Source organism: Quercus lobata, chromosome 1 (genome assembly GCF_001633185.2).
Source record: "Quercus lobata isolate SW786 chromosome 1, ValleyOak3.0 Primary Assembly, whole genome shotgun sequence".
Lineage (NCBI taxonomy): Eukaryota > Viridiplantae > Streptophyta > Magnoliopsida > Fagales > Fagaceae > Quercus > Quercus lobata.
The window spans coordinates 34,393,099-34,416,656 of NC_044904.1; the positions used below are offsets into that span (position 1 = coordinate 34,393,099).

The following is a 23,558-nucleotide window of genomic DNA, read 5'->3' on the forward strand; positions in this document are numbered from 1 at the left end:
AGAGAAGTTTTGATGCTAAGGTTGATAGTCATAAGTGGAGAGATTCCTAATCCAATTAAGTTTCCAATATATATTCTCTTTGGATCTGCTGATTTTTCATACTTTACATTGTTTTTGGGCAGTACTGGTAACTGGTAAGTTCAAAATGCTCATTTTCTTTTGTAATAGCTTTAATCTTGTGCTTTCTCTGTCATATGTCTCTTCTGTTGTTGACCATTTAGCGAGGCCATTTATAAGTGAAATGAACCTTCTGTGTATTCTTGCATTGCCATCACTATGTTAGTTCTATTTTTTTTAGTTTATTACATCAATGTTGATGTGTATCATATTTCTATGTTTCTTATTTTACTCATTGATTGTTTAGTGAAATATGATACCGAAACATTGAGCATGTGTGTGAATTTAATTAGTAATGTATATATGAAAAGTTAATTGTGTAATTTTCTTTTAGTGTTAGTAGTGTGTGGTTGATGCATTGCTGTCTATATAAAAGGTTTTAATTCTGCATTGTTTTGGTTTGTGACTTTTAATATCTCCGCCAAATTATTTCTCCCCCAAATTCCGATACTTCCTACCCATGGACCTCTACATTTTTCAAGTATGTTGGCAAATACAGAACCCTATATTATAAATAGTGTTTTTTTAGAGATTATTTGTTACAATCACAATTCACGGCTTAAAATTTGTATAGTTTGATAGGTGATTTTACTAATAGGCTTTGGCTTTAGGATTTATTTTATTCTATTTTATTTTATTTATGTCAAGTTCTATAAAAGGAGCGCTGTTATTTGTTCCTATGATTTAATTTGTTGTATTGGTTGGTATGTGATTTTACTAATAGGTTTTGGCTTTGGGATTTTTGTTTCTAACATGCATTCGAATCTAAATAAATTAGGTTTCGTATGTCAAGTGCTATAAAAGGAGTAATGTGGGTTTGAAGGTTTTGTCTTGGTTATCTTTGTGTTTGTTCTCTATGTGTAAAATTTGGTCTATGGATCCAATTTGTTAAAAAGTTTTCTTCTTCAAAACGTTATTTTTCTGCACTATTTTTCTACATAAAATATGCACTATTTTTCATCTAAAATCTGCATTTTTTTTTACAACCAAAATTTGCACTGCACTGTTTCATAAAAATCTGCACTACACTGCACTATTTCATAAAATCTGCATTGTTTTGAATAACTTTCTGCATTGTTTTTAAATAACTTTCTGTATTAAGTACTTTTTAGCACCTATGATATAACCAATTTTCTGTTTCGTATGTCAAGTTCTATAAAAGGAGCAATGTGGGTTTGAGGGTTTTGTCTTGGTTATCTTTGTGTTTGTTCTCTATGTGTTTGTTTAAATTTCTCAGCGAATATGTAGAACATATTGAATGTGTGTGTGTTCTCTATGTGTTTGTTTAAATTTCTTAGCGAATATGTAGAACATATTGAATGTGTGTGTGTGTGTGCCTTGGATGATCTTCATTTGAATTCCTTTGACATTGTTGCCATCATATTCAGAATCAATAATGATTAGATTACTAGGACTCTCCTCTATGTGTTGGACTGAACTTTTTACTTTAGCTCCCAAATTTAGTAGCAACCCTCAATTGTATTTGGTATGAAGGGAAGTATTACCTGTGTGATTGATAGGAAGTGTTTAGCCATTCCTAACTGTGACTTGGATGATTTTTATGTTCTAAATGCTTTTGTTGTACTTTTTTCCTCTGCATTTGTAGTTCTTTTTCGACTACAGTTGGTTTATTTAATTTGTTCTATTCTATTAATGTTTCTTGAATGTTGGTTGAAAATTGGATTTTATTGTTTTGTAGATAGGTATTTGGCAATTTTTTATCTGGGTTATTTGGACTGTGGATCCTTATCTGTGTAAGACTCTTAATACGACAGCAAGATGAGAAAAGCCAGGTATTTACCAGTCTTCTCCTTTATTCTGTATTGTTTCTTGCATATTTATTGGTAATGTGTTTCTAGAAAGAATTTGAAATTGGAATGTGATTTCATATTTCAGTTTCTTTGTTATCTTAAACTTCGTTTTATGTTTGGTTTAATTAGCAAAATTACAAATTTTATATTTCACTTCTATATGCTGTAATAGATTTCTCAACCTATTCTATTGACAGGCTTACATCAATGGTATTTCAAATGAATGTGACAATAAGATGGTGATTCTACAAAGTTTCAAAAAGTTGATGTTGAAAGCAATGTACAACTCACACCAACATCTGTAATCAAGGAAAATAAAAGGAGTTATTCAGTGGCTACTGTGAAGCAACAAATGAAGAAAATACAAATAATACTTTAAAGTTGGCTTTCAATTTATTTCAAATATTAATTAAGTAGTTCTTTAAATTTGTGTTTCATATATTTATTGGATAATTAAGGATGTTAAGAATTGGAATCTTAATTTTAATTTTAATTTAAGTTTGATTTATATTTTTCATTATGTAATTTAATGTTTTATATCAAGGATAGAAAATTCTGAGGCTAGAATCTTAATAAACAATCAAAGAGGAAGAGACAAATAATTGTTAACATCTACATACATAATAGCTTTTCCGTGCATCGCACGGGTTAGCGACTAGTGATATTTAATATACTATATATAATAGCAGAAGCCTTTAACCACGTGCTGCCACGTTAGGAAAAATGGCTGTCTAAAATTCTGACACGTATGACTTAAAAAAGCGATACATTATATTGGTTGGTAACGCTGCAACACCGTTTAAAAGCCTCACATTATAAGTAATAAAAAAAAAAAAATTTAACCGGTTAAACTTAAATGTACACCACGATAGAGACAGAGAGAGGCGATGAGTACACGGAGACAGAAGAAAAGAAAGAGAGAGGCGATGAAATCAAAAGCCTAGGCAGAACGGTAAAAGGCACGGAGTGGGGATTGGGGAGAGAGTAAATCTGCCACCATCATCCGTTTTTCTTCACGCTGCCACTCTCTAATACGCAAACCCAAATCGTGAGATAGAGTTCGTAAGAGGGATAATCGTTTCGGTACAAATCAAAAGAAAAAAGACTGGGATAGAGAGAGGGAGTTCACTAAGCCGTATGCCCGCAAAAGTCCGATCTTCCACCACCATCAAACTCCTGTAACTCCACTGGTAATTTTTTTTTTTTTTTTTCATTGTTAAAATTTATGGATTAATTATTATTTAGATTTGATTATTTTGGTCGGATTGATATCGATTTAGGTGTTTGGATTAAATTTGATTTTGATTAAGGTATCTGGGTAAGAATGCTTTAGTTTGGGGTATTGGAGTTAAATTAGGGATTGGGTTTTTATTTTTATTTTTTCCTCTTTTTCTTTTCTTAGGTCTAAACGTGGGAATTGGAGTCTATTTTTTGGGTGGGAGTGTAGAATTGTGGCAGTGTGGGAGTGCTCTTTTTTATTTTATTTTTTATTTTTTTATTTTTTTATATATAAATAAATTCTAAACGTGTTAGTGTTTTGATATAATTATATTCCATCTTCCCAATTAAATTTTTCGTTTCTCTTCCATCTTTTTCTCCAATAGCAGAATACTATTTTTTTGTGCCAGATAAAACCGTTGGGTCTTCTGCAAAAAGAATTACTCAATCAAGATTTAAGGTTTGGCCACCTATTACCCTAATTTCCCTTTTTTTTTTTCAAATTCTTGAGTTATGTTTTGTCAACTATTGTATTGGTTAGATTTTGTTTTGTTTGGAAGATTTTTGTTAGATTTGTACTTTTTTGTTTGCCCCTGAAATTTGAATTGATTTATGTTTTATTGATTTTTGTATTTAGGTTACATTTGATTTTTATTTGGCATTTTTTTTGTTAGATTTGTATTTCTTTTTTTGCTTTCCCCTGAATTTTGAATTCATAGGAAAAAACATAGAAATTCTTTTTTCGCTTTCCTACAATTAATGATGTTGTGACACATAGGAAAAAACACCGATCTAAAAATTTGTCATGTTCACAATTAAAAAGTGAAACATTAATTAAAAAAATTCCAAATTAAATTTTTTTATTTTTTTTTTGGTTGATGAATGGCTTTGATTATCCGTTAAAGCATAGTGGGTCACCACACGTTCAATTCCATTGCTAAGGACAGCTTAGTGGTTCAACATTCCCTGGTGGTTAGTCAGCTAAATTTTTCTTGACCTCTCTATATTTGATAGATGATGGTAACTTGGTAAAGAAGTGGACTACTAAAGAAAATCTCTACCCAATCCACAAGCTTGATCATTCTAAAGTAAGTATTGATAGTGTATTATTATTATTATTATTACTACTACTATGAGAAAGGGACTACTTTTTATTGTTTGAAATTTCCCCTTCTCTAAAATCTTTCTCATGTGGTTTTTTTAGCTCACATTAGAAGAAAAGAACTCTGACAGGGTTTTAGTGGTTATAAGTAATGAAGATTCAAGTGATTGTATGAACTTGTCTAAAAAGTGATTTGGGTTTTGAAAGATTGGATCTTGAGGGCAAAGAGTAGCTGGAATCAGATCTTTAAGTTGCAGGACTAAATTAAATGGTTGGTGTTTGATAGTTATTTGGACTGCGGTTTAATTATATATTGGAGGGTTTAATTTGAGAGATTATATAAGTTTACCACAATATTTATGTTTATTGTGCGTGAGTTCATATTAGTAGGTTTTTAAAATTTTGCTCAAGTTTTATTGACAAAAAAGTATTAAAACTATTGATTTTCATATACATATTTTGTGGCCTTTGGTGAACTTGCATTGGGTTAGTGATGTGAAATTAAGTTAAATAAGACCATTTGGTGTCAAAGCATATGAGAAAGTGGATTATTGATATATGGATGCATTTACAATTTCTTATAGCATTATTCTTGACAAATCAAAAGTAATCTATTACTCCTTTATGCAAAGCTTTTTTGTGCAATTGGCCTTATACTTTTTAGAATGGTAAGTTTTGATTTAGAACCATTAGATTTTCCCCATGAGGATCTTCACTTGGAAATCAGATTGAATTGCATATTTGAGGTTTGAACTTGAAGTTACAAAATTAGTCAAGATTGACAGATAAGTTTTGAAGACAAGATAAAAATCAGATTATAGACAGATGTGCTCTAGGATTTCCGAATTTTTTTATTTGCTAGGCTTGCATTGGATTGGTTTTTTTGGAATAGTGCTTTGAGATTCCTTTATATAGTGGTTTGTGGAAAATGAGTTTCCACAGCTTTTAGGGTAGTTTTAGGAAACTTCAAGAAGTGTCAATCAAGTTGCAAAACTTTGGCTTTCTAGGTATTTTAAAATAAATATTAAAAATGCTTTGTGTTTTCTTTCCCTTTTTATTTTGCTTTCCTATTCATCAACTGTATGTATGTATATATATATATATATATATATATCAAACCAAGGAATTTTGAGTTTTAGTTCACAATTTTACATTTTTTTTAAAACCTAATGAGAAAGCTAATGAAACAAGCCGGACTGGTCTCAGCTTTTTTTTCTGGAGCCAAAACCACATAAACCTTAAACTAGAGAGAGAGAGAAAAGAAGAATAGGAGGTTGTGGGTTATTACTTATTAGCAAAAAATAACATTGAAGTTATGCCTGAATTTGTATGCAGGAACTCACATTGATTTTAATTGTCCATGAATGGTTTTTTTTTTTTTTTTTGTTGAAGAAGCATTGGAAACGTGAATTGCAGAATTTTGTCACCACAAAAGACAAATTTGGATTTGGATCTTATTGTCATACAATATTTGTTTAATTAAGGAGAAAAAAGTGGATTTAGTTTTAAAGTTCAAAGTAAAGTTTATTTCCCTGTAACATTGAATTGTTCATATTGTAATTTGATTCACTTTGTCAATTTGGTGATGCCCAAGAAACTTGAGGAGATTGCATTTGGATGTCTCATACCTAATTACTCAGGAGGCAAGTAATCTCCACTTATTATGACAAGAAAAGTCCACAACAACTGCGAAGGTCAAATAGCCAAATTGTTTTCCTTCCCTAAATGTGCTACCCTTTCGTCAGACTCTTCTTTTACATTAAACCTTCATCTCTTGGTTTCACGACCACCACATCAGACCCTTTCTCCCTTCTATTCCTAAATTTGCAACCCCTCTGTTCCTTATATTTCTTATGATTCTTGAAGATTACAAACCTCTCCAACACTGTAACTATTTAGTCAAAAGCCTCTCTAATCTGTGAGATTATAATATAATTTCAAGTATTTGTTTTGCTATGACCCAATTACAATGTCATAAACACTCTGCTTATCTATGTAAGGAGGTCAGTTTTTCTTTGATTTTTTGGGTATTTTCTGATTATTTTTGAGAGTTTTTTCTACATATGATTGTGTAGATTGGATTTCTATGTGGGTTATGTTCTGTGTAAGTCTGTATTTCTTGGGAAATTTCAGTTCCTTTTTTTTTTTCCTTCTCTCTGCGATTTATCAGTTTTGAAAGATTTAAGTTTTGAAGACAAGCAATGAGTTTTACATTTTAAAAAAAATATTTAATTTTGACCAAAACGTTGAAGCAAACAGAATTTGTACTGCTTTATTTAATTAATTGGGTTGGTAGAGGAATTCTGTTGATGGGCTTTGTTGGTGATAGAATGAGATATTTGAAAGATCATTTTGAACAATTTAGAAACTACAAGATGGGACCAACCCAGATTTTGTGGTTGAGGTTTTGTCTATTTTAGAAGCTATGCCTAGAGCACTGTGACTCATGAGTATTTGTAATCTATGTAGTTAATTTAGGGAAAAGTTTGTTTATTGATTTATTTTTTGTTTATGGGTAAAAGGAAATACTTTACTAATAGGAAAGATGTTTACTAATTTATTTATATATTTCACTTCTGTAGAGAACTGAAAATTGAGGCTTTAAAATAGGTAGATGTCCATGTTCATCAGTTTGAGTAGTAATACTAATGCCAAATATTTACCCTTTTTTCTCCTTTATTCTCTATTGTCTCTTTCTGCATCATTATTGGTAGTATGTCTTGAGAAAGAATAAATTCTTTCAAACAATCCTGTGATCCTTTCACTTTGAGAGAGATAAATGTACACACATGGAAATGAATATTTCATTTTTTATGTTTTCTAGCAAACATAGTTTTAACTTTTAATGAGCATTTTGCCTCATAAAACTTTTGTTTTTCATGTAGACACTAAATACTGAATATTAAATTTGATGTTTGTGATGTTCTTTCGTGATCAGATTTGTATTAATAGAAGGGTCATTTTTTAGTGTATGTTTCTTGAAGTTGTTCTCTTTGAATTTTGGAACTGTCTCTGTATTTAATTTAGTTTAGTGTAGTTGTTCATCTTTTCTTTGCGGGATCTCTTATTGTCACTCTCATATATAATAAATTTTTGGGGAAAACATCATTGTCTGATCCTTTAAGCAAAAATATAGATACTAATATAAAAGTGATTTGCACAATGAATGCACCATTGTCATCTTTTATTCATGGTGAGTTTCACTTTCACAGTTGCAGAACCTATTCACAATTATGGGGTGCTAATGCTGGATGGCACAATGGCAAAACAATAAGCCACATGGAGCAAACGGACGGAAGTTTATATACTTGAGGGTGGCCGATGCAATAATAGATTTGCCATGAAATGTTCATAAAAGAAATGTTCAACCTGTGTTGATGCAAAGGATAACTTCCACTCTTTTAAGTTTATGAAATTTTATATGTATTACTTTTGTGATCTATGGCCTTTATGAAATTGTAGATATGTTTCTGCAAATATTGTGGTTTAAAATGTGACAAAATGTATTGTTTTAAATGTTTTAAACTAAACAAAAAATGAGAAACCTTTAAATATTTGAATTCTTATTTTCAAATATGCCTTAGTGTTTTGCAAAAAAGTCCTACGCTTCTTTATAATAAAGGCATTCTCTTTGTTGGTGTAAAAGTAAAGCCTTTTTGGTTGCTATGCTAATCCAAAAGTACGCATTTATAGTCTTTCAATTGCTATTAAAAGTGTGAGGAAAATTATTAAATATAACAAGATGCTAACTTTTGTTTTTTGCTTGACTTTGTGATTTATTAGATTGATTAGAAAAGCTTTAAGAAATTAAAAAGCTTTAGTTGGTTTTTGAAGTGGTGCATCAATTTTATTTGTCTACATAATTTCAAAATCATATAATTATGATACAATTTTGTCTCTGTTTTGATGAAATAACTTAAATTGAAATATTTCACTATAGGTGCTAGAAAGCCATCTTCACATGGAATTGAAGTTGGTATTGTCATTGCAATTTTATCATGTTCTATCATGTCTGATACTTTGTACCTGTTGGATGACATTTGGTGAGTTTGGATGGTTGTTTATGACGTAATCTAATGTTAAAAAATTTAGAGGAATTACCACACATTATATTTTTATCTTAGTATTAAAATTCAATTTTTAAATTCTAACTCAGATCTCAAGCTTCAGAGAATACACCTGAATTAATTTTATTTTTACACCAAATTTCATGATTTTAACGTATTTAGCACACCCACTCCTATTCTTGCCTTTGTTTTTTTTTTTTCTTTTTGGTATTTAATTTTACTATTATTTCTCTTTTGATTTATGGCTCTGATTTATTGGAATGCTTTTTTTTTTTTCCTCTTGATATTTAATTAAAAATTGTTCTATTAGACTTGGTATCTATTAATTTTTGTACTGCTCAGGCTATTAGGTTTAGTTTATTGGCAGGGTTTTTAAATATGTTGTTGTTGTTAGCTTTGCTTATTTTGTTTATTCATTTGTTTTTTATTGTGTATGTCACATTCTTAGTATTAAACAGAGGCAAACCAGGTCATAGGGTGCCAATGTTGTTGAATAGTAGTTAACCTCCTAACTTCTAAAATTCTTATTCCTTTTAAGTTTGACATTAATTATGATTGAATTATAGTCAAAGCTGACAGTATTTTTTTTTTTTTTTAAATAGTTGCATTTTCTATTGATTTAGGAATTACTACTATTCTGACAAGTAATAACGTAATAACTCAATTGTTATACACACAAAAAAAAGAAAAAAAAAAGAGAGTATTGTGAAAAATATGTTGTAGATGATGAATGATTTATTTAGTAAAAAATAAAAGATAACAGAAAGATTCAAAAGACTGAACATTTACTCGACGATATATGTTGTCACTATTGTTTTGTTGAAATATATATATATTGTCACTTGGATCATACATGATCCATACATTCGATGAAAGATTTAGAAGACTTAAATGGGCTATGTTCAGTATTGACTTTGAAGTCTTTTATCTAGGAGTTCATGTTTTACCAGCAAGACTTAATATAACGATAGATGTGGCCAGTCCGTTGAATGAAGGGCCAAGAGAGAGCAATGAAATCTAGAACTTGAGTTTTGACTCAAAAGACAATTAAAGAGGAAGTTATGTTTGACGAGAAGGAGATTCCGAGTGCATTACAGCTTTTTAGTTGTATCATCGTAATATCTTTTGGTTAATTTTTTGTTTATAGTTTGTGAAATTTCTATTGCTATGGCAGCCTTGAAATTTTTTTTTCCCCCTAATTTTCTGGGGTGGTGGTGTTGTTCTTTTATCTTCTCCTTTCTTTTTTTTTCTTTTATCTGCATATGGGATTTGATGATTTGCGTATGTAATTACATTTTACGAATTTTATATGCCTTGATGTTTGAATAAAAATGAGCTTAATAATCTCATATTGATTTCGCTATATCTTTTTTTATTTTATTTTATAGGCTGAGCAGGTAGCTATTCTTTGATGATAACTTGATATTATCTAACCAATTGATGTGAATGCTCTTAGGGTGTGTATGTGTGTATGTGTCTATATCTATCACACACACATTGCATCCCTATATTTACTTGAAATTAAAAGTTACTGTTTGGCTCATATATGCAACACTATTCATTCTAAATAAACAAATGGATTACTTTACTTTAACTTGGTTGATTCAAGCAAATTTAAAAATTGGTCATCCTTATGTTTAGTTTATTGCTTCACCATCAACCTACAATTCTTTCATATGACTTTCTAATTTTACTTCATATCATGAACTTTCGAATTTTATATATGCAGTTATAGAATACAACTTTTATGATCTGCACGATTACTTACTTTAATAATGATATCTTGATTGTGGATGCAAGCTAATGATAATCTGGTATTGCATGCTTTCTTGACATTTGGTACCATGATAGTTTTTTTTCTCATAGCAAGGAAGTACACACAAGAAGTGATTTGAAGAAACAAATTTTTAGTTGGTTATAATATTGAAACTTCGCTCCAGACATTAGTTTTGGTGAATGACTTTCATAAACCTGAAGCCATTATTTCCATTTAAACATTTTTGGTTGTAAAATTGAAATTGTCTTGCAAGTTTTAGTTCGGTGTGATTCATTGGGGTTCCTAGGAATAGTAGATTTGCTATTGGAAATTGTCATGTAAGTTCTAATTGCTTAAAGTTAGATTTATTTTTAGTCTCTCATAGCAGGGAAGTACACACAAGAAGCAATTTGAAGAAACTAATTTTGTAAATTTTGTAAATTTTGACTTTTAACCACAATAGATAAGGACAAAATCCCTAATGTTACCAAAAATTAAAGAAGACAGAGGGATAATTTAAAACCAAAGCATCCAAAGAAAGAGGATCAACCCATCTATTTTTTTAAAAGGGGTAAAAGAACAACCCTAGAAAATTATGCAAGGGGAACTACCAGTTTTGAATTCAAAATTGAAGATTTAAGATTCTAATTTGAATAGAGAATGCAATGGTGAGGAGTTTCAGTCTGTCTTCTGAACAACAAAACAATATTTGAAGAGGAAAGGAGTATGCTAACCTTCAGTACAAAAAAACAGAGACTATACCGGTGGAGGCTAAGAAAACTTACTTTGTTTTGTATAACCAAATTTGTAGTCCAACTTGCAATAGATTTTGATTGCAAGGAGATATGGGTACACTTTTTGCAATTTCATATTCTGCCCTGCTGTTACAACTACCCATACACTTTCAATAACGCAATGAAAAAAAAAAAAAAATTTGGTGTACTGTTTACTGTAGATTATGATCAAACTTTGTGATTTATATGCATTTATGATTTTTTTTTTTTTAATAATTGTATAGTTTCTTATCAAGCTTCTAAGATACATTTACTTTGTGCAATATATAAATGTTGGGGTTGAACGGAATCTACAAAGGTCTATATTTATTCCTCACAAAAGGGACATGATAGGTGGAAAATAAGAAGGGGAAACCATATTTGGTCGATTGGAAAGGAGAAAGAACAAAAAGAACAACTGAGATATGAAATGAACATTGAGCACATAACCACACAAAAAGCAATGTAGAGGCACATTGGAATTCAAAAGAAAAAAAAAGTTAGCTGATGTTGAATCAGCATCTTCAAATTGTTTTAGATTTAGATATTTGAGTTAGATTTGGTTTTAATTATTGTATTGGTTTAAAATAAATTTTGTTTTGAGTATTTTGTATTAGATTTGGGTTAAATTAGTTTTTGGTATCTACCTATGGTGTTTCTAATTAGATTTGTAAATGGAGATGTGTGTTGGGTGTTTAGTATGTTGGAAAAGTGTATTTAAATATTATTAAAAAAATTTCTTTCTAATAAAAATAAATAAAAGGTTCCCGCACGTAGTGCGGGTTAAAAAGCTAGTTATTATTATTATTATTTAGCCTCAATCATTATGGGTTCAAGACGCTGACTCAACATTCATATGCCTAAACTAATCCTAATATTTTTCTTTGTTGCATGGCTATATTGGACCTTTTAAGAGATTATCATGTGCAAGAACCGTGACCCAAGAGGATTAGAATTCTTTTTTATAATAAAATGAAACCACTTGATGCAAATTTGAAATCTCAAGGTGGAGATTCAACTATGTATGTTATTTCCTATCCTAAGGGCCTTACATTGGAATGGCTACTTAATTTAATTATAGGGTAAATAGAATTACATTAAATGTTTGAAAATTATAAATAAATAAAAAATTACATGGCTTCAGTCAAAATCTAGTAAAAATAAAGTACATCTTTTTTTTTGTTTCCTAGTTGCACCAAAAGACCATAAAAATGACATTACATTAAAAAAAAAAAAAAAACCCTAATCTACATCCCTTAGATTACGTTCAAGGCCAAGTTCTAGGTTTAAAAGGTATTACACATCCACCTTGTCTAATCTAAGATTAGTTCCCTAGGCCACAATGACAAATATAAACAAATTCATCCAGCTAATTTACAGTTTATTCAAGATACTAGATAATTGGAAACAAATCTTCAAGCTACAAAACTTTTGCCTAGTAGTTGGTGTTTGATGGGAATCATGTTTATTTGGACTGCAGTTTAATTATGGAATAACATGATGTCTATACTTTGAAGTTCAAAATATGTTAGAAATGAAAGAATATTATGTTTGATTTAGAAACAAATTTGTTTCCTTAAGGACTTAGGAGGGGTTAATTCGAAAGAGTACGTGAGTTTAGCCACAGTATGTATGTTTACCACGCATAACCTAGAACTTTAGGTCCTATGGCATGACTTCATATTAGTAGGTTGTGGGCTTTTGGGTATCTAAGCTATTTTCATAAAAATCTTTTGTGGTCTTTGGTGAATTGCATTGGGTTAGAGAAGTGAAATCAAATTATAGTGTTATGATTTATGTAAAGTAATATGACTACTGATATATGCATTTATATTTTCTTATAGCATTACTCTTGAGAAATCAAAAGGCATACATTACATCTATATGCAAAGTGTTTTTATGCTCTTGACCTATTCCTTTTAGAATTATAAGCTTTGATTTAGAACCGTTAGATTCCCCAAGGATGATCTTCACATGGAAATTAGATTGAATTGCATATCTGAGGCTTGAAGTTACAAAATTAGGCAAAAGTTGATAGATTAATATTAAAGACAAGATAAAAATCAGATTATTGATAGATGTGCAATAGGATATCCAAAATTTTTATTTTCTAGTCTTACATCAAATTGGCTTTTTTTGATATCATACTAAGGACAGATGGAAATTAGGAATCAACATAAAGTACAAAGATATAAACTTTAGGGTTTGTAAGATATGTTATGTTATTGAAATTTGTGAATGAATTAGATTATATGTTTTTATTACTATTGTTATGTAGAAGAAATAGTCTGCTTAGAGGTTTGAAATGTGTCTCCGCAGAGGCAAATTCATTGTGCTAAAAATTGTTATGTAGAGAAAAATTTATGACTTGTATATAAGAATGTTCGTAATGGTCCAATTGACTCCATTTCAAATCCAAGATTTTCTTATTCAATGTAAACCTAATTTATATTTTCATCTTGCTATTTTTATTTTTATAGTGGGTAATAGATATATTACATGACTTAGAACTGCCAAATTTACATTGATCTATTGCATTGCTGTTGGAATTTTTAAATTTGCATAGGATTTAATGATAAAGAATATGGTTGCAATTTGTGTTTGATAACAAAAGGTTTTGTTGGTGACCATGTCGCATCGTTGCTAAAATTTTAACTCAATACACTAAAACGGAGAACTTCATAAGTGTTCTTACTCATTGAGTTGATTGTGATTTATAATATATATTACTTTGACTGATTTCTCTTTTATAAGTTATGAATAATCTCTTTTATTGCTTGCTTATCCTCATTGTGTCACATGTTTTGATTAATCATATTGATAATCTTCTCTCTTATAACTTTTATTTTATTTCTTGCAAAACTCTCTCATACTTTATGAATATTCATTGTCATAAATATTGTGCTAAAGGTGAAGAGTCCCACTTTGTAGTTAATAAAATTTTAAAGTTATAATATTGAAACTTTTAAACTAATGACAAATATAATGGGAAATATAATTTTGTAAATTTTGATTAAAAGGGCCCAATGTTTCCAATGTATATAAGCTTAAGGAAGAATTGTAAAGTTGTTTGATTACCAAGAAATATGAGGAAAGAAAAATAAATTTATTGTTTTTCTTGAATGGTGCTTAAAATTTTGTTGTTTATGGCTTAATTGGACAGTGGGTTATGAGAAATTGTTGAATAGTGGAAGAGAAAAAAAAATAGATTTCAAATTTCAAATTTATTTGTTGTATCAAACCTATGGTGTGAGGGAATGAAATACGAATAAAAACATTACTTTTGTAACAGTTTAAATTATCTTATTTTTAATTTCTTGAATGAAATTCTTATTATTTAAAGTATATGTGTTGTGCTGTGGCTAGAACAATAGTATGATTTTAGATAAATATAACGGAATTGGAAGAAAATAGTTATCATTTAGAGATTAGTTAGCTCATTGGTTGGTGAGAAAATTTGGGGACTGTTTGGATTTTGGGAAATTGTTTGGAATTTGAGGTGGGAAATTCAAATAATTCATAGATAGAATTAGCTAATAAATGAATGTTTAAATTTCATTAGTTTGTCATTTTAAGCTAACTGTTGTGGGTAGGATAGTTGTTTGGTTTGTGAGTCTTGAATATCTAGCTTGAATACCGTCTACATTTCACAATAAGACTGTATTTTTCATTGAGTGATACCAGACCAAATACATAGTTTTATTGACATTAAATCCTTAATAATTTCTACTTTATGCACAAGAAAAACATAGAAAATGAGAAATGCCTATAAGCAAAGCTTGACAAATAGAAATTTAAAGATTAAGAGTGCATTAAAGCAACTTTAGTTAAAGCTTTTAGTCATCATTACTATAGTCCAATATCTGTTGAGCTCAAATACAGTTTAATTGGATCTCAGAGGATTAAAAGTATCTTAGGAGTAGAAAAGATGAGATCAAGAAGAGCAAATTTATTGGTTTGAAAAATTTTAAAGTGTTGTAAATGTTCTTTTTCCGTTTACTCGATTGCTGTCATTTGTGGACAAATTGTAATATATATCTATTATGCATAAAATTTTGGTGAGTCTCTATTGAGTAAATTCAAATTACTGTTATGTTCATCCAACAATCTAAAAGCATTTTCAAGCATATATATTTAAAACTACCAAACATGTAGATTTTGTTATACAAATGTATTTTAAGTGTCAAATAAAGATTGTTATTGTAAGGGCTCGTTTTGATCCACAGCCCAAAAAATTTGGACAATGGCCCAATAAGCCCATAACAATAGATTTGTTAGAGAGTGGGTTTGTTACTGTACGTTCAATGAGTCAAAACGTAAATCACAATAGGTTTAGTTGGTGCTGAAATGTCTAAGACAAACAAATTGAAAGGAAAAACACTCCTCGGTCAAGTTCGAGGATGAAATGTTCTTATATATATATATATATATATATTCAAGTTCTTAGTTACAGAATGGTTTTCTTCCTTGTTTCTCATCCCCCTGCATCTGGATCTTCCTTTTCCTTTTATATCCAGCCACAAATCATCTGAATCTTACACTTGGAGGGCTGAGATTGTACGCCTAGGACTTATGTCCCATCCTAAGCATACCAATAAGCATTACCCTGTAATCTTAGTTGTACCACCACTATTCATGGTCATTTCCTCATTAATGTGGCTAGAGGAGTGGTGGTCTTGTATTTAATGCGGAGGGGATGACTTCTATACCCTTCTTTCTTCATCCTTCTCGTATTCCGTGCCAAGTTTGCTTTCTTTCCTTTTTGATGTTTTAACTTTATGTACCTCACATAACTAGTGCTCGTTCCCGAGGTTCAAGGTGCATCCTCGGAAATAATCTTGACTGCCCGTTTAAATTAGATTTGGGATCCTCGTCCTCACAATATCCCCCTAGAACTTCATTTTTCATTCCCAATCTAGAAAAGTAAGGTTTTGGCTAATAAAAGTTGTTAACAATGGCACACTCACAAATAGGTTCCCATGTGAGCACATCTTTTCAATTGACTGTGACCCGTTCCTGACGCTTCAAAATCCGCAACTCCACAATAAATGCAACAGGTGGCCTGTTGTTTCCCACGTTCTACAGTGAGATCGTGATCAAACGGCTCTTAATTCATCATCAGAAGGGGTGGGAAGATTACCGCTCCTTTTTTCCCAGCCTATATATAGAGAGATGTGAGGTTCTTATCTCCATTTTGTCTCCCTAGAAACAGAAAAGAACATAAATATGCTCCTCACACTTGATAACCTCGTCCAAGGAGTCCTTCTTCCCCGAATTCGTAAGTGTGCATTTTTGTTAACAACAGTTCTTCCCTTATTCTTTCATACTAGTAGATTTTTTTTTTTCTTTTTCTCAAATTGGTAGATTTTTTAGTTTAGGTGACACTTCCAAACACTGAGAGGAGTTTAGGAGATACTATAGGATTCCTAGCAATATGTCAATACAGAATTGCAACCTAGGTTAATGGCACAAGAAGAGAACTATCGAAGCCATTGCAATTCCCATGATTGCTTTCATTGAAGAGGGTATGAGGATTCCTATAGGTAGAGTCATTAGGGATTTTTTAAATCATTTTAGGTGCCCTACCCAATGTGTTCCAAACATGTTTAGAATATTAGGTAGTGTAGATGCACTGAATGAAAAGTTGGGTATACATCTTACCCATCACGACGTAAACTAGGTGTACAGTTGTCAGAAAGGCGTCGACGAGGGGTATTACTTAAAAACTAGGGTTCCCGTCGTTAGACTAATCTCGTCTCCCCGAGACGAACAAAGGCATGGACGAGGACTTTCTCATCATTTCAAGGGAGTGGCATCATGACGTAAACTGGGTGTACAGTTGTCAGAAAGGCGTCGACGGGGGGTATTACTTAAAAACTAGGGTTCCCGCCGTTAGGCTAATCTCGTCTCCCCGAGACGAACAAAGGCATGGACGAGGACTTTCTCATCATTTCAAGGGAGTGGCATGACAGACTCGATTGTCCTGCCAATGATGGAACTCTAGGTGGGATGGCTTAGGACATTTAAAAAGTCTATGTTAGCTTAGGGAATTCTATAAACAGTTCATTTACATATCCGCATCATCATCATTTTACTTTTGTGTACATATATTTTTTTCCTACTTGCTGAAATTTGAGCTTGTCCGGCCCGCAAACTAACATGAATTCTTAATTGCTCTTCCTTAGATAAAAAAGCCACTACCAAGAGACGAAGCTTGTCAAACTTCGATCTACTGAACTGAGTTTTGAGGTTCGAGATCTTCCTACATCAGGATGGTAAGCTCTACACAGTTCACGTGATTCTGGATTTTAAACCCATCTCCAATCGCTTCCAATTGTCTAAGCACGCAATCAAGGCTCGAGACTCTCGTCTTGCCCTAGTTTAAAGTGGCTATTGAAGTATATATAAGCAAGCCTCCTCCAGAGGGAACGCAATTAGTTGAGCTTCCTACCTTCAAAGATCCTCAGCCTATCGTAGAGGAAATTACATCCTTGGATGAAGAAGTTGAGGATAATACTTCAGAGGAGGACACTGAAAATCTCGTTCGAGACGAAGATTTTGAGATTTTTTTATCGTACAAACAAGTCCAAGGAGGAAGGACTCAACCCACATCTAGCTGTAGTCCTAGTTAATGAGGACCAAAAGGCTATCAAAGTGCTTGAAAGGATGGTGATAGATAAGAGATTGCCAGATCTACTCTCCCTACTAGAATCCCATGCTGGCACCACAGCTCCCAAGGTCCCAATAGTTCCCAAGCCTCCAACTCCAATTCCTCTAACCCCTACACAAACCGAACTAGTTGATAAAAAATGAAAAAGGGACAAGAAAGGAGGTCGAGGCCCCATCGAAGAGGGAAGTCCAAGAGAAAGCACTTCTTGAGCCCACCAAGGTGGCAAAGATGACCCGAGCCTAACAAAGAATTTGGGGGGGGGGGGAGGAAGCTCGAACACTGTCTCTGAACGACAATCTCAAGTTCTGAACTAGAATCCTTCATTTGAATTGGACGGCTCACCTCTCCGTGAAGATGCTTCAATCTGTAACTTCGATGGCTGAAGAACGAGCTATGTGGCCAATGTTGTGGAATAAGCTCTTCTTCTCTCAAAGGATATGGATGCCTTCGGAACTTGAAAAAACATGAGCTCTTCCTATTCGTAAAGAGGGACCTTACTCTGGTAAGATTTCCTTACACTCATTTTTCTACCTCCAAAATTTCATTATTACAGTCTCGTCCATTATATGCATACTTTCCTATTAATGTATAGGCCACTTAAGCAGTGCATGTAGCATAAGAGTAGGTCTACCAGGCATTCCGTGATCTTAAGGAAGAGGAGTCCAAGCGCTATGCCACGCAAAAGTCTCTGACCTTAACATACAAGAAGTTGAAGGAGACACTTCTTAAGTTGGCAGAATGTGACAAGGCCAGAAAGAGTGCTAAAGCCTCAATAGAGAGCTTAGAGAGACAAGCTCGGAAGCAGCTATTACAATTAAGGGCGGTAGAGAGCTAGCTCGTAATTGCTCGGACGACCATCTCCAAGTTGAAGAAGGAGCTAAGCCAGAAGGATGAGGAGATGAACAAGGTCGAGCAAACTGCGTATGACCAAGGACAGAAGGAGATTGAGGCCCACCTTAAATCTCAACTCCCTATTGTATGCCATAGCTTTTGCCTTCAAACCTGGATTGAGGCCTTCAATGTTACTGAAGTAGACCCCAATTCAGAGCTAAGGAATCCAAAGAAAGCCTTCTACCCTCCAGCAACTAGGGCATGCCTAGTCAGTCAGCCTTTTGTTAGTACCTCTGGTCCAACTCCGACGAGCTCTGTTGAGAACCCCCCGCCAAAGTCCAGCACTACTGCTCCTACCCAATCTAAACCAACTGAATAGTAGCCAAGCACCATTTCCCCTACCAAGACCAAGCAAACCGAGTTAGCTGTCTCCAAGCCCAGTGCAATTGCTCCACAAAGCACTAAGGTGGTAGCCAAGGTGCCTCAAACAGTAGGAGACTCCTCCACAACTGTCTTAACAACCAAAGTGGTTCTTCCTACTCTAACTCCAATTGCTGAAGTGCAACCCACCACAGGGACAAGGACATAGAAGACTCCCAAGGCCTAGGGAATGTACCAGTGGGACCATTTTGTTGTTGTTGTTGTTGTTATGTGTGTGTGTGTGTGTGTGTGTGTGTTTTTAATATAGAAGGCATTTTGTCTTTGCTTGCCTTCTCTTCTATATGTACTTCTTTGAACTTTGTTTAATGGAATTTTTTTGTTAAAACTTTGTTATACTAACTTGTACTAATATTTTTATGATGACGTAAATGCACTTTTGGTCCCTATATTTTGAGTCGATTCTTGATTTGGTCCTTAAATTGATTTCTCTCCTAGGTCAATCCCTGATTTCAAAAAATCATTTTTATTTTGGTCCCTACTATCAACCCAATAATAGAAAATCTGAGGTGGCAAACTGAGTGCATAGGTGGCATGCTAGATGCTAATGTAGCTAATAAAATAACATTAATAAATACCACGTTAGCATCCATGTCAGCATTTTAATAAATAAAAAAGTCATCTCAGAAAATTAAAAAACAAATAACAAAATAATTTTTTTAAAAACACCTTAATTTTTTTTTCCTTTTCATTATTTTCGGAAGAACATTATTCTTCTTCTTCCCCAAGACATGAACTTCATGCTTCATGTTCTTCCCCAAATCAAACCCAATAAATCAAAGAAATCTAACCCATAAACATCCAGTAAATCAAACCCAATAAATCCAAAAAATCAAACTCATAAACCACCCAATAAATCCAAGAAATAAAACCCATAAACATTCAGTAAATCAAACCCAATAAATCCAAAAAATCAAACTCATAAACCACCCAATAAATCCAAGAAATAAAACCCATAAACATCCAGTAAATCAAACCCAATAAATCTAAGAAATCAAACCCATAAACATCCAGTAAATCAAACCCAATTAATCCAAGAAATCAAACCCATAAACTTCTAGTAAATCAAACCCAATAAATCCAAGAAATAAACATATAAATCAACATAAAAAAAATAAAATAAAAAACCACAAACATGAAACCAAACTCATCGAGACATCTCCATCTCCGAAACACAAACACAGCCACATCGATCTCCACGGTCACACTAATCTCCACCTCCACTACCGACCACCCACCCCTACAGAAACCCAGAAAAACCCCACCTACAACCAAACCTGTAAACACAAATCCAAGACCCACACCAATCTCCACGGCCACAACCCACCCCCATTGAAACCCAGAAAAACCCAGCCATCTCCAACCAAACCCACCCATCTCCATCTCCATCTCCAACAAACCCATAATCCAAGACCCATGGCCACACCGATCTCTACCTCGACCACTGATCCACCTCCATTACCGACCACCAAATGGAAAACTAGAAAAACCCAGATATTAGAGAGTCGGGTTTAGAGAGAGAGAGAAAAAGTCAAAGATTAAGAGAGAGAGAAAAAGGGATCAAAAGCTTGAACAAAGAAAGAAGAAAAAGAAAGATACAAACACAAATATGCACCAAGAGACAGAGAAAGAGAGGATTTGGAAAAAAGAAAAAAGAAAAAAAAAAAGATACAGACACAAACACTTACCAATAATATTTATTTATTAAGTTATTTTTGTTTTGATTTTTCTTTTTTTGGTTTATCTTTAAAGAAAGAAGGAAATGAAATAGATACAAACACAAACACAGACACGCTAGTCCAGAATGAAAAAGGGAGTTCATTTAATGTTTGTTTCTTAAGAAAGTTCAAGAAAAATTGAAATAGTTGCTACAAATTGTTTTCTCAATATTTAAAATTGAAAAAGTTTTTTTTTTAATTCTTTCAGTTTATATTTTTTAATTTTTATTAATTAAAATGCTGACTTGTCATTTTTAAAAGCAAAATAAATTTTTTAATATTATTTTTTTTGCCACATCAGCATCTAACATGCCACCTATACACTTTGTTTGCCATCTCAGATTTTTCTATTACTAGGTTGATAGCAGGGACCAAAATAAAAATAATTTTTTGAAATCAAGGACTAGCCTAGGAGTGAAATCAATTTAGGGATCAAATCGAGAATCGGCCCAAAATGTGAGGACCAAATGTGCATTTACGCCATTTATGATTTACTATTTGTTTACCATGCCCATTTGTAATTAAGTATTTGTACCAAGGTGTTAATTTCCCTAGGTAGGTGATATGAGAAATCCAACATAACCAAGGTTAGATTGAATACCACAAACACAAATTAAGTGTTAACTTACCCAAGGCAAGTGACCCAAGAAGTCGAACCTAGCCGAGGCTCCATCTAACGTAAAAACAATCTAAGTGTTAATTTATCCAAGGTAGGTGACCCAAGGAATAGAACCTAGCTGTGGTTCTGTTAAACACAAAAACAATCTAAGTGTTAATTTACCCAAGGCAGGTGACCTGAGGAATCAAACCTAGCCGAGGTTCTGTTTAACATAAAAACAATCTAAGTGTTAATTTACCCAAGGCAGGTGACCCAAGGAATCGAACCTAGCTGAGGTTCTGTTTAACATTATTGAGGTCTAAAAAGTCACAATACCCAAGCCCAAAGAAATAAGCGCAAGGGGCCATGGAAAAGAGAAGAAATGGTAAGCTTAAGAGGCTTGAAGCCCAAAAAACATCAAGAAGAAAAATGACAAGCCCAGAAGCTTATGAGAAAAGAAGAAAGAAAAAGAAAAGAAGCCCATGTCAGAGGATTGAAGAAGAAAGCTGAGTCGAGATCCTCAGAGATTGCCAAAAGGCTCGAGACCCCCCAGGCGTGTATATACAGTCAAGAAAAGATTAAGACTGTTCAAAAGAAAAAGACAAAAAGGAACACAAGAAACAGAGGAGAGGGCACGTCCTTCTCAAGTGTCAAGTGACCCAGCAAGAAAAAAAGAAGAGAAAAACTCAGCGACTTCTCATAGCGCAAGTGGGTAGCACCTTGGGGAACCAGAATGAAGAAGTATAAAAAAAAGGAGCAGCAGAGAAAGACTTTCAAACCGGCAGAGTGGGATTCCGCCCATTTGAGAAAAAAGGTAAAGAAGAAGGACGGCCAAAAGCTGGACCATGAAGAATGTGACCTCAGCATACTCCGAAATAGGTAGTCAACCATGGACTTTCAAAGAAACAAAACTAAAAGGAAGGAAAGAATGAAGAACAAGGAAACTGAACCTTCTAGGCGATGGGCACAACACATACTCTGGTACCCAGGGGGCAAAATAGGGGAATCAATAGTTCCCCTGGGACTCTAGAATAACACTATAAAAAGGGGGGAAGGGATTGCGAGAAAAGGGGAGGAAAATTTGGTAACGGAATCATTTGAGAAAGTTCTGTCGAGAAGAAAAAACTTAAAGAAACTAGTAAAATTACTTCCCGGTATCCTAGAGAAAGCCACTATAGCACATACTCGAATTCAAAAAGAATCAAACTTTGCAAGTCTTAAAGGTTAGAATAACCATCTAAGACTATAATTTTTGAGCTTGCTTGAACCTTGTATCACGTCTTAGTGAGCATACCGTAATCATAATAAAGAAAATTCAATGAGTGGGATTCCGAGGATCCCTAGAAGGACGGCCAAAAGCTGGACCATGAGGAATGTGACCTCAGCATACTCCGAAATAGGTAGTCAACCATGGACTTTCAAAGAAACAAAACTAAAAGGAAGGAAAGAATGAAGAACAAGGAAACTGAACCTTCTAGGCGATGGGCACAACACATACTCTGGTACCCAGGGGGCAAAACAGGGGAATCAATAGTTCCCCTGGGACTCTAGAATAACACTATAAAAAGGGGGGAAGGGATTGCGAGAAAAGGGGAGGAAAATTTGGTAACGGAATCATTTGAGAAAGTTCTGTCGAGAAGAAAAAACTTAAAGAAACTAGTAAAATTACTTCCCGGTATCCTAGAGAAAGCCACTATAGCACATACTCGAATTCAAAAAGAATCAAACTTTGCAAGTCTTAAAGGTTAGAATAACCATCTAAGACTATAATTTTTGAGCTTGCTTGAACCTTGTATCACGTCTTAGTGAGCATACCGTAATCATAATAAAGAAAATTCAATGAAATATTCTCTACTGATTTGAGGATCCCTAACCATTACCTTGTGCTTTTACTGTTTTGTTTTCTGCATTACTTTGCTGTTTTGATTGTTGTTCAATACGAATATCTGTGTTTGTTAGTTTATATGTATTGTAGGAAGTATGCCATGTGCACCACTTAATTCTTAAACAGCCCTTTAGCTGCGGTGAGTCAAAGCCCAGTCCACCAAACTACAACTATTCGGCCCAAGATCCTTGGGCCTGGGTGCTAGAGAAAAAGCATTCTCACAAACATAAAAACAATCTAAGTGTTAGTTTACCCAAGGCAAGTGACCCGAGGAATCGAACCTAGCCGAGGTTCTGTTTAACATAAAAACAATCTAAGTGGAAGTATTAATTTACCCAAGGTATGTGGTCTAAGGAACTAGATATGATCGAAGTTCTGTTAAACACTTAAATGAATAAATGGAATAAAACGTAAAATAGTAGAAGCAGAAAATGGTAGGACTGCCTTTCATTAATAATAGTACCTTCGTAGATTATTTACATTCCACTGATGTGGTATAACATTTTCACCTAAATCTTCCAAAAAGTAAGCGGCTATACCAGCCACCGAAGTGATGCGATATAGGCCCTAGCTT

The 23,558-nt window shown here is 33.2% G+C and overlaps 1 long non-coding RNA gene across 1 annotated transcript; it reads left to right on the forward strand.

Annotated features, from left to right (window-relative positions):
* Positions 1-2,777: 2,777 nt before the first annotated feature.
* Positions 2,778-7,683, forward strand: LOC115988198. Its single transcript, XR_004091378.1, has 3 exons — positions 2,778-3,118; positions 4,161-4,234; positions 7,461-7,683. It is a non-coding gene; the product is annotated as an uncharacterized LOC115988198 (long non-coding RNA).
* Positions 7,684-23,558: the final 15,875 nt, after the last annotated feature.